At 48.9% G+C, this 9,719-nt stretch overlaps 1 protein-coding gene across 1 annotated transcript in view; it reads left to right on the top strand.

Annotated features, from left to right (window-relative positions):
• The first annotated feature begins 1,167 nt into the window (after nt 1–1,167).
• Nucleotides 1,168–9,719, top strand: part of Echdc1 (ethylmalonyl-CoA decarboxylase 1) — a 98,490-nt gene continuing 89,938 nt past the window's right edge. The window contains exon 1 of the mRNA XM_023561464.2: nt 1,168–1,553. The gene's annotated coding sequence lies outside the window, so the exon portion shown is untranslated. The remainder of the gene's footprint in view (nt 1,554–9,719) is intronic.

The following is a 9,719-nucleotide window of genomic DNA, read 5'->3' as shown; positions in this document are numbered from 1 at the left end:
AGGGCTCGCGCTCGCTGTGACTGATTTTGGGAAGTGGAACACTTAAGAAGCGATAGTTGTGGCCCTCACCCAACTTCCATTATTCTCTGAGGGATAAATAAACACTGTGCCAAACGTATTAGTCAGGCTTCTTTTTACAGATAAATGACAGGAACTCAGATTATGCTAGCTTAAGCAAAAAGAGACAGAGACAGAGACTCTAGTGGTTGATTGATTGTGTCAACTTGAGACAGTTAGAAGCTAACTAAATGGGTTTAGCAATTCTACACCCAAGGATGTAGAAGAAGACCCACCCTAGTGTGAGTTATCACCTCGAGGTATAAAAGGAGAGGAGGAAGGACAAATCCATGCCCTTCTTGGGAGAAGCTCCAGTCTTGGCCTTTAGTTTGGACCTCACCTCCTGGCTTCCAGTACAGACTCTTCAGCTTCCCAGCGTAGACTCTTCAGCTTTTCATCACAGAGCCTTCGGCCTTCTGTCGCAGACCCATCAGCCTGCTGGTGTGGACTTGCACAAGACACTAGGGTGAACTCCAGAGATCTTGGATTGAACCCTTCAGCCTCCAGTGCATAGACACCCTCTGCACGCTTCATCATCGGACTCTGTGACTGACTATCGTAACCCAATCTTGTTGTTTCTGTATATTCCGGGTTATATCTGTTCTCTCTAGTAAAACCCTGACCAATACAGAGACAGAGACAGAGAGACAGAGAGAGAACTGGTTGGCTTAACTGGCAATCCAGGAGCTTCTCCTTAGTCTCTCTCTCTCTCTCTCTCTCTCTCTCTCTCTCTCTCTCTCTCTCTTTTTTTTCTATTTCAAAAGCGCTCCCCGCCGCGCAAAAAAAAAAAAAAAAAAAAAAAGTGCTTCCTTCACAGTCTTGAGAAGCCCGGTTGCTGTCAGCTCCCAGCTATGAAATCCCAACTTTCCAAAACCAGCAGAAAACACAATTTTCTCTCCCAACAATCATGTTAGTTTCAGGGAACGACTGTTACTGTTTCCGCTTCGTTAAAAGACCCAACCTTTGGGCTGGTGATACCAGAAGGGCAGGAAATTATGATTATGAGACCAAATAAAAACGTTGGGATAAAAGACTGAGGTTCTTTAAGAAAGGACAGTGGGCGGAGAAACTCGTGTGTCCATCATAATTTTGCAACTAGAGCTCCCGCGCCCCCTCACCAGCTGGGTGACTTCTGGCAAACCATCCTCCTTTGAGAGCCTCGAGCCCTCGCATGCAAAAGGGTTACATGACAGCTACTAATACTTGCACAGATCGCAGACGCAGATTTAGACGTCTCTTTTCTAACTTTTTTCGGTGTAGCCAGAGCCTCACATTTACAAGTTCTTCGCGCACCATGTATTAGAAAACGAAGTTCAAGAGGCTGCATAGTCCAGAACATAGGCGAAAGGGAACTTATTTGTGTAGCTGTGGCCACATGCAGCCGTGCAAACTGGATGACGAGGCAGCCAATGAATCATTTCCTGGATTAAGGAGAAGGCCCAGACCCACGGGGGAGCAACACGCGCCCAGCATGCCCTCGCTAAGGCGGCGTCCAGGTAAGCACGACTCCACAGCCCGATAGGCAGGCGAGCGTGCACCCTTCACCAGCTGCAGGGCACGCCTGCGTGAGTGTCTGCAGGGCAGGGAAGGCCCAGAGAAGTAGGGGGCATTGAGCAAGCTAGCAAATTTAGTTTTTAATTTACAAAAAAGAAAGGAGAAAAAAAGCAAAACTGTCCTGCGCCAGACCCTTCCTGGAACGCTGCAGCCCCTGCTCCCCTCCTCGATCCTGCTCCTGCGGCTCGGTGTTCCGGCCCGCGTTTTCGCGCTCTCCTTCCACATCCCCCTTCAAACCCCAGGAGTAAACAAGCCGCCAGTACCCCCAGCCAGTAGGACCGGCCCCTTGGCCCGTTTTCCGGCGCCAGCCCTAGGAATAGACCCCGCCCTTCGCTACAGTCCTCGCCCTGACCCCCGTCCAGATGCAGAGTCTTCCGCCAGCCCTCGTGCCTCCTCCCTTGGGGTGCACGCCGCAGAATAGTGCGTGGCGTGCACGTGACCCGCTTCGTGGGCGGGGCCTGAGCCACAGCGGAGCAGAGAGGGGCGGGGCTTGGCGCGCCTCCTGTCAAGGACCCGGCTGGCCCCGCCCCCTCCTCCTCCCGCCCGCCAGGCGCCTGGCACTGGGCCTTGGCGCTTGCCTGCGGAGCTTGCTCCTCCGAACGCAGATCGTAGTGCTGAAGTTTCCGGCCTGTGCCTGCTGAATCCTACATCCTCTTCGGTCCCGGGCGGAGCATCCCTGCTGCATAATCGCGCCGCCTTCCTGCCGCCTGTGCGCAGCCCAGCCTGCACGGTGCGGCCCGCCCCTCAAGTCCCGGGTGGAACTGAGCCTTTGCCCCATTGTTGGAGGCGGGTTTTTGCTAATTTGTCCGACTGGGCTCAAATTTGCAATTCTTCTGCCTCAACCTCCCAAGTAGCAGGGATTACAGTTGTGTACCACTGTGCCTGGCCCTCTCTTCGTTGCCAGGGGCTCCTCTACCCTGAGCCCTTTCTGCAGCAGAGGATCACATGACCCTCCATCTGCCCCTCTCCCTGGTGGAGGCATCTGCCCATCACCAGGAAATGCGTGGCCTTGCCTGAGCGCTGCAAGAGCAGTGATTTCGTGTGGTTCTTTCAAGAGGGCTGTGCAGCAGAGTCTGCTGAATTGCAGCCTGGCTAATCCTCCTACCTGTTATCTTGGGCCAGTCCTTTGCCTTCACTGGATTCCAAGGATGACAAGTAAACTCGGGGAGATGTTCTGCAGATTAAAGAAGTGAGTGTAGTTCAGAACAGTGCTTGACACCTAATAAAGGAATCAGACCAATCACTGGGTGCTGTCACTATGCTGCTGCGTTCTTCCTGATTCACACACAGCAACACACTGCAGCCGGGTAAAGCTTAACGCCTGACTTCAAGGTCACCTAGAGAGACCTGGGGGGGGGGGTCAGGGGACGGCCAAATGGCAGAGTGGGGAGCCCGAGTAGCCATCGCCCAGAATGCCCTGACCCCTCAGCGCCTTCCTCAAGTGAACAAGCACATCTGGACCTCCACCCCGTGTGTTCCTGGCCCTACCTGTCATTTGACTCTTCAGTGCCTGACTAGTGCATTGTGTAATTGATCAACAAGAATTTGGATGTTTGTTAACAACATCCTATACACATCATCCCGCTAGGCCCTGTGGAGGGAGGATCCTCATCCTCAGGAATTTCAGACTTTTCTATCCCAGTGTCTCACCTCAGAGTTAAAAGTGGAGCAGAAAGCTATTTGTCTGGGTTAAGCAGTGAGTTAGAAAAAAGCCAACTCTCTGCTTTCAGCCCCATGCTGTTTCCATGACACCACACGGAACTTTCAAGGCAGCAGGAAGGAAAAACAAACTCCCTCAGCCTTACAGAACGAAGAAGGCAGCCTGTGGTTAAGACCTGGTGTGTGGGACAAATGGCTGTGACAGGAGCTGGGAGGATTTGAGTCTCTCGGGGCTGGGGTCAATGGCAGACATGTGCCATGCAAAGGATGGCCTGGCCTTGAGGGATACATGGGATTTGGGGCTGCAGTGCTCATTAAGGGCAGACCAGTTGGGTTAGAAGAGAGTCTGCCTTGGATCCCAGTAGGACAGAGTGTTGGAGGCTTAGCTTGAGGCCAGACTGGGGGAAAAGTCAAGTACTGGGATATGGAGTTTAGATTTTCATCTATGGGAAATGAAGGACCCCTGAAAATAGACCCTGAGTGGGCCACTGAACCAAAACAGGACACCAGGTTCCATCTGCTTTGCATCTCTGGCAGACAGTGGCTTGCTGTATAAGTGCATTTACCAAGCTCACCACACACAGAGGAAACTCCCAGCAGCATCTCTCCACTGCAGCCCCAAGGCTTCGTGAGAGCTGCTCGGGAGCAGAGGAAGGCGAGGGACAGGAGTTCAGGTGGGGGCCTGCTGCTGGCCAGGCACTGCTGCCTGTGACACCTCACCACATCCTCACATGGCCGCAGTGGCTCCTAGAGGCGATTGTCACTCCCGGATCACAGAACCAGTGGGTGGTGGCAACTGAATTCAAACCACCCCCCCTCCACTCCAGACACCAAAGCCCTCTCCTGTCGCTTCTCATGTCCTTTGCAGGAGAAGACGCAATAGGGTTCTGGCGGTTCTGGCTCCCAGCTTCCTTCTCAGACAGGGTCATGTGTACCCAGAAGGCTCCCATTCCTAGGAGGACTTCACATCCTTGGCTTCCTATTCATCGGGAAGGGGAAATCCCCATTTCGTGTCTTTGGAGTCAAAGCTGGTTGGAATGAGCTAGTTTCAGGGGTAGACACAGTAGATCTAAAGTTCTTGGTTCTTCCCTTACAGGGCCTTGCAAAGGGCTACCCAGTTTCAAAACTGTTTTTTGTTAACCCTGAAAAGAGCTCTACTCACCACATCAGCGCCAGTCCCCAGGACCTCCAGGCGGGCTTTTACTCAGATGAACTCCACCAGCTACTCTGAGACTAAGCTTCCTTTGCTGAAGAAAATCACCCTGGACTCCACTCATAGGCCGGACAGCCAGCTGACACACCATGTCTGCATGGCTGATGCCAAAGTAACTTGAAAAACAGGATCTCAAGGCATGTTAGGCCTAAGGCAAAGGTTCACATGGCCCTGAGGCCCAAAGAAATATCTAGACAATCTGATTATTTCATAAGTCCAAACAACCAAAGTTTCCACATCCGAATTTTTTTTAAGTTCTTTACAATACACATAAATTGAAAGGAATTTATAGTTTTATTTCATTTTTCATGAGTGTTTTTGCTTTCTAATTGGAGGTGTACACTTGTTAAAGACTGCTTGATTTCCCAAACCTTAGAATCATATTGCAACAACTACTCTCATTTCCTGTTGCCCATCAGTTTTTATACAGTTCTTGCATTTGGTGGGGGGAGAGTCTCCCCATGTAGTTCAGGCTGGCTACACTCACTGTGTAGCCCAAGCGGGCCTCAAACTTGAGGTGCTCTTCCTACCTCAAGCTTCCTAAGTGCTGAGTTGATTGATGTACACCACCGCATCTGGTTTAGCTCTTGCTTTTTAACACAGAATCCACCAAAAACCAAGTCTATAAAGACACAGTGCCATCAAAATTATGGAATACATTCTATTCTATGTCAGCGTGCCACAGATGTCAAAGAAACTGTTTCCCTAAAAATGGAAGATATCAGAAGTGCGTATACGAGTTAGTATCTTAGGTACCCAGGACACAATTTGGGAAAGATTCACAGGGAGCTGTTAGAGGCTGTTTCCGGAAGCAACCAAAGAGCAGTGTGTAGAGAGAGAGCAAGACTCCCTGAACTTCCCCAGTTCCCAGTCAGCCACCAAGTCCTTGCTCAGCACACCCAGGAAATCTTCCTGGTCTCTTCTCTGGGTGCCCCTCCTCCTGCCCCGGGACAGTATTTACAGAACCTTCACACAGTCAGGAATAATGGAGGGCTGTTGGAGGCCTGGGCATGAGTCCCAGGCCTACCACTGGGGAGGTGAGGCACCCTGGGGCAGCATCCTTCCAGAGTCCCTTCCACCCTGAGATGCATCTGCCCACCAGCTCCCCACCAAGCACACAGATTGTGAATGTGCTCGATTTAACTTGGCCTCTTCAGAGCAGGCAAGAGCTGTGTCTCCAGGCACACGTTGGGAAGCTAGGCTGCACTGTCTGTAAGGGAAAAATTCGTCTTTACCTCAGGCACAATTCAGACAAGAGGGAAGAGAACAACACCCACCACCCAAGTTCTAGGGAAGGCTTGTGAACCAGGGGGCAGCAATGCCATGTCCGGGTCTGAATACAGGTGACAGGGGATGACTGGTTTGGGAAAATGTACTCCTGGGACATGTGTGTCTCACTGTCTATATGGTCACTTTCTGAGACAGGCTCCTGCTATGTGATTCAGGCTGGCCTTGAACTGACTAAGTTAGCCCAGGCTAACCTTAAACTCATGGTGCTCCTCCTGCCTCAATCTCCCAAGCGCTGGGATTATAGGCACAGGCCACCATGCATAGCCTATTCGACTTTTAAAAATTTGTTATAGTGAGAAAGATTGCCATTAACCCCCCTCATACTCCTCAGGGTACCCCTTCTCACTTTGAATGCTCTCATCCATTGTTCTTGGTCATGTGTCTTTTACTTAAGAAATTTTTAAAAATATTTAAGTACTCACCGTATTTTTCAGTCACCCTATTGAATCTCCCCAACCCCAAAATAAATTTTAAATCATTTGAAAAGCAAAATAAAGTAAGGCGCCAACCAGCTACAAGGAAATTTAGGATGGGCCAAAAGTTGGAGGCTTGTTCCTCTACCTGGCTTCTTTGAGATATGATGTCCTTGAGGGTCCCTTGTACAGCTTGGTCCCTGTCACACTGCAAAGCTCAGAGGCTCGGGCAGTACAATCTCAAGAGAGCTGGCAGAGCTTTCATAGGCCAAACCCATGTTGTCCAAGAATCTTAGGTCAGAGCCAGGCATAGTGGCACGTGCCTGTAACCCCAGCACTCCTGAGGCTGAGGCAGGATAGCCATGAGTTTGAGGCTAGCTTGAACTACATAGTGAGAACTTGTTTCAAAAAAAACTGAACCAAAATAAGAATCTAAGTGGCCCTGCTGAGTAGCTAGGAGGCAGAGGCTCTCCATGGCCTGAAGGGTGTCAGGGAACATGGGCCAGAATCAGGGACTCAGCCAGGGACCAGAGGCTGCATGTTCTACAAGTCACAGCACAGGGTGCCTGCATCCTAGCCTTGGTGACACAAGTAAGCTGAGTGTGGCCAGACTGCCTCTTCTGTAAAATGATAAACAGATAGTGGATGAGGCCTTCCTGGGGAAAAGGACAACAGCCTTAAGGATGCCTCAAAGAGAAAAGCAACTACGGGCTGGGGATTTAGCTCAGCGGCATAAGCACCTGCCATGCAAGCACACAGTTGTGAGTTTGATCCCTGGTACTGATTAAAAAAAAAAAAAAAAAAAAAACGAGCAACTTGCCCAATAGGGAAAATGGTCTTGGGAAACCTCTGGGAGTCACCAGAGAGACACCAGAGCAGGACTGACTTTAAAGACCCGAGCAAAGCAAGAGGCTGTGTGTGCAACCCACGAGCTGAATTCAAGGCTCTGGACAAGCAGATGGGCTTCCGGGATAGAATCTGAAACTGCAAGATGGTGACTTTGGTGCCAAATGGACGAAGTCAATGTGAAAAGCAGCACTGTGGCTGTGCTTTTTAATCCAAGTGGTGCAGTGCTGCAATTGTATCCATGTGGCATATGCAAGGGCTTAAAACAGAAGAAAAAGGGCAGTTTTGCTTGGATTCATTCTCTCCCCATGCGACTGGGAAGAGAGTCAAAAGAGCAACAATGATTTTAGCAACAGAGCATCCAGCATTCAGATAGAATCTTTTCAGGCCTCAGTTTCCTCATCTGTAAAGTGAGAGCTGTGACTTGCTTTCTTCAAACGGTGGCTGTGGCCTAAGCGGCATTCATGAGAACGCAGCTGCGGGCTGGGTGCTTATCAGTGTTTATTCTCTTATTCAGTACTGAAGATTGCACCCAGGGCCTCTTGCATGCTAGACAAGTCCTTCTCCGTAAGGCTAGAGCCTCAGCCCGCCCTTCTGATATGGAGAAAGGGTCTAAATTGCCCAGGCTCGTCTTGAGGTTGTAATCCTCCTGCCTCCAGCATCTGAAACTGCCGGATACATGCAGGCGCCACCGCATCCAGTTTGGTGATTCTTACAGTGCAATGTTCAATCTCCAACTCGGACATCGCTTCAAGTCCCTTTGCATGCTCAGGGGTTGGAGCATAAGTTCTGGACCTTGATTTGCCAAGGAGCTCTGCTCAGAAACCACCCTGCGAGACCATGGCAGCTTAGTGCACACCCTGAGGTCAGACAGCTGCGACTATGTGCTGCCCTCCCACCCACAAGGGAGAGGAAGGAGTGGGCAGCGGAGCTTATTGTTGGCAGGTGAAGGTTGTTCTGTTTCTCTGTGTTCCTACTGCTCCTCAGGTGGAGATTAGCTCACTTGCAAGAGCAAATTGATAGCATTTTCATTAATGACAGATAAGGTTTTCTTGATTCAGAGACAATTCTCTAAATAATACAGCACTCAGTTGTCAGAATAAGGTGCAGAATCCTCAAACTGCAGCCCAAGACTTCCACAGCACAGTCTCAGAACACAGCATGTCCCCTGCACTCTGCACTGTGGGTGCTGGCCACACAGAGCTGCTCTCCACAGCTTCTTTGTTCACACCACCTAAATCATGGCCAGCGAGAAGCATCCAAACAAAGCTAAAAGCAAGCACTGGAAATGCGGCGCCCTACATGGTTTAGCCACACCTCTTCATCTGTCTGTTTCCTCAATGCTGATATTCATATCATAGAATGTGTCTGACATCACATTGATGACACATGAAAGCCCATCAGATAACAAGAAAACTGAAAGGGAGAATCATGGAGATAATGTGGGAGGGTGTTCAGGAAAAAGAAAGTCCAGAGTAAGGCTGTCCTGGATGGATGGGTTCCATGGATCCCAAGAACTGCCCTCTCTGAATATACTTGGTCATGTGGGGGGGAGAAAGTGAGCAGTCTAACGTGGAACTGCAGCGAGCATACAGATGAGGACCTATCTTCCCTGTGTCATCTACCTTCACAGCAACAAAATGACAAAATACATATAAAACTGTAGCTTATGTATCATTTTGCCTCCAATACCAATAGAATACTGACATAACTAGGCAAGAATAATCTATGGGTGCCAGACACAAAAGTATGGTGGAGAATGAATTCAATAAACAGTGGAATATTTTCATAGATTCAAAGTGCCTCCTCATCTTTGCTTGCTTAATATAGCCAGGGAAGATTAATAACTATGTAATAAAGAACTGAGAGAATGCATTGACCAATGATCAAAATTAACATCAGCAAATCCAGATGGTCACTGTGTGGCTCTGGACCTGATACTCTGAGAGGTACATAGCATAATTTTTATAGCAATCTGGGTAGGATGGCATCTCCTATCTTAAAATTCAGTAATATTCAGAGGAATTGCTTGCATGTATCCTTCAAAATAGCAAAGCAATTGATGGAGGAACTGTCTCCAGGGATGAATATGGAGGCACAAAAGCTTCTTGCAATGTGTGATTCTACATTGATCCTGCCCTTGTTAGAAAACATTAAATGGCACATCATAGGAGAATTGTCAAAGACATAAAACATTGACTTAACTATTAAAACTGTTATGTCCATCTTTGATTTCATGAAATTGGTTATATTAAGTGAATATTATTGTTGGTAGACACCTAAGAATGTACAGTACACGCTTTTATGTGAGTACTCACTATGATTTGGAAGAGGGCTCTTGGTTCCATTGAACCGGGTTCTCCTATAGCTTCAAATTCTATCTTCATGTCCAACTTCACAGCCATGGTAGTGTTATAAGCAGCTGAGTTGGGCAGAAATATTATAGGCAGTCAGATAGGGCTGAGCCCTTGAAGAAACCAGTGCAGAAGACCAACTCTAGGGGAAGACAGACATCTCCCACTGTGGGCCAGACTTCAGGAAAAAAAATCAAACAAATGCACCCATATCCTAAGATTAAAACATCTCGGATTGATATTCTAAGTAGGTCTCTCTCACCTTGAGGAAACCAAAAGCAACCACTAATCTAACCCCTTACAGAAAGAGCCTCTGCTCTATATTCATGCCTG

The sequence above is a fragment of the Cavia porcellus genome, unplaced genomic scaffold, assembly GCF_034190915.1.
Source record: "Cavia porcellus strain 051 isolate PalLab524CR breed Dunkin Hartley unplaced genomic scaffold, mCavPor4.1 scaffold_24, whole genome shotgun sequence".
Lineage (NCBI taxonomy): Eukaryota > Metazoa > Chordata > Mammalia > Rodentia > Caviidae > Cavia > Cavia porcellus.
The sequence above is the reverse complement of the archived record's forward strand: the minus strand, read 5'-3'. Positions and strand labels throughout refer to the sequence as shown.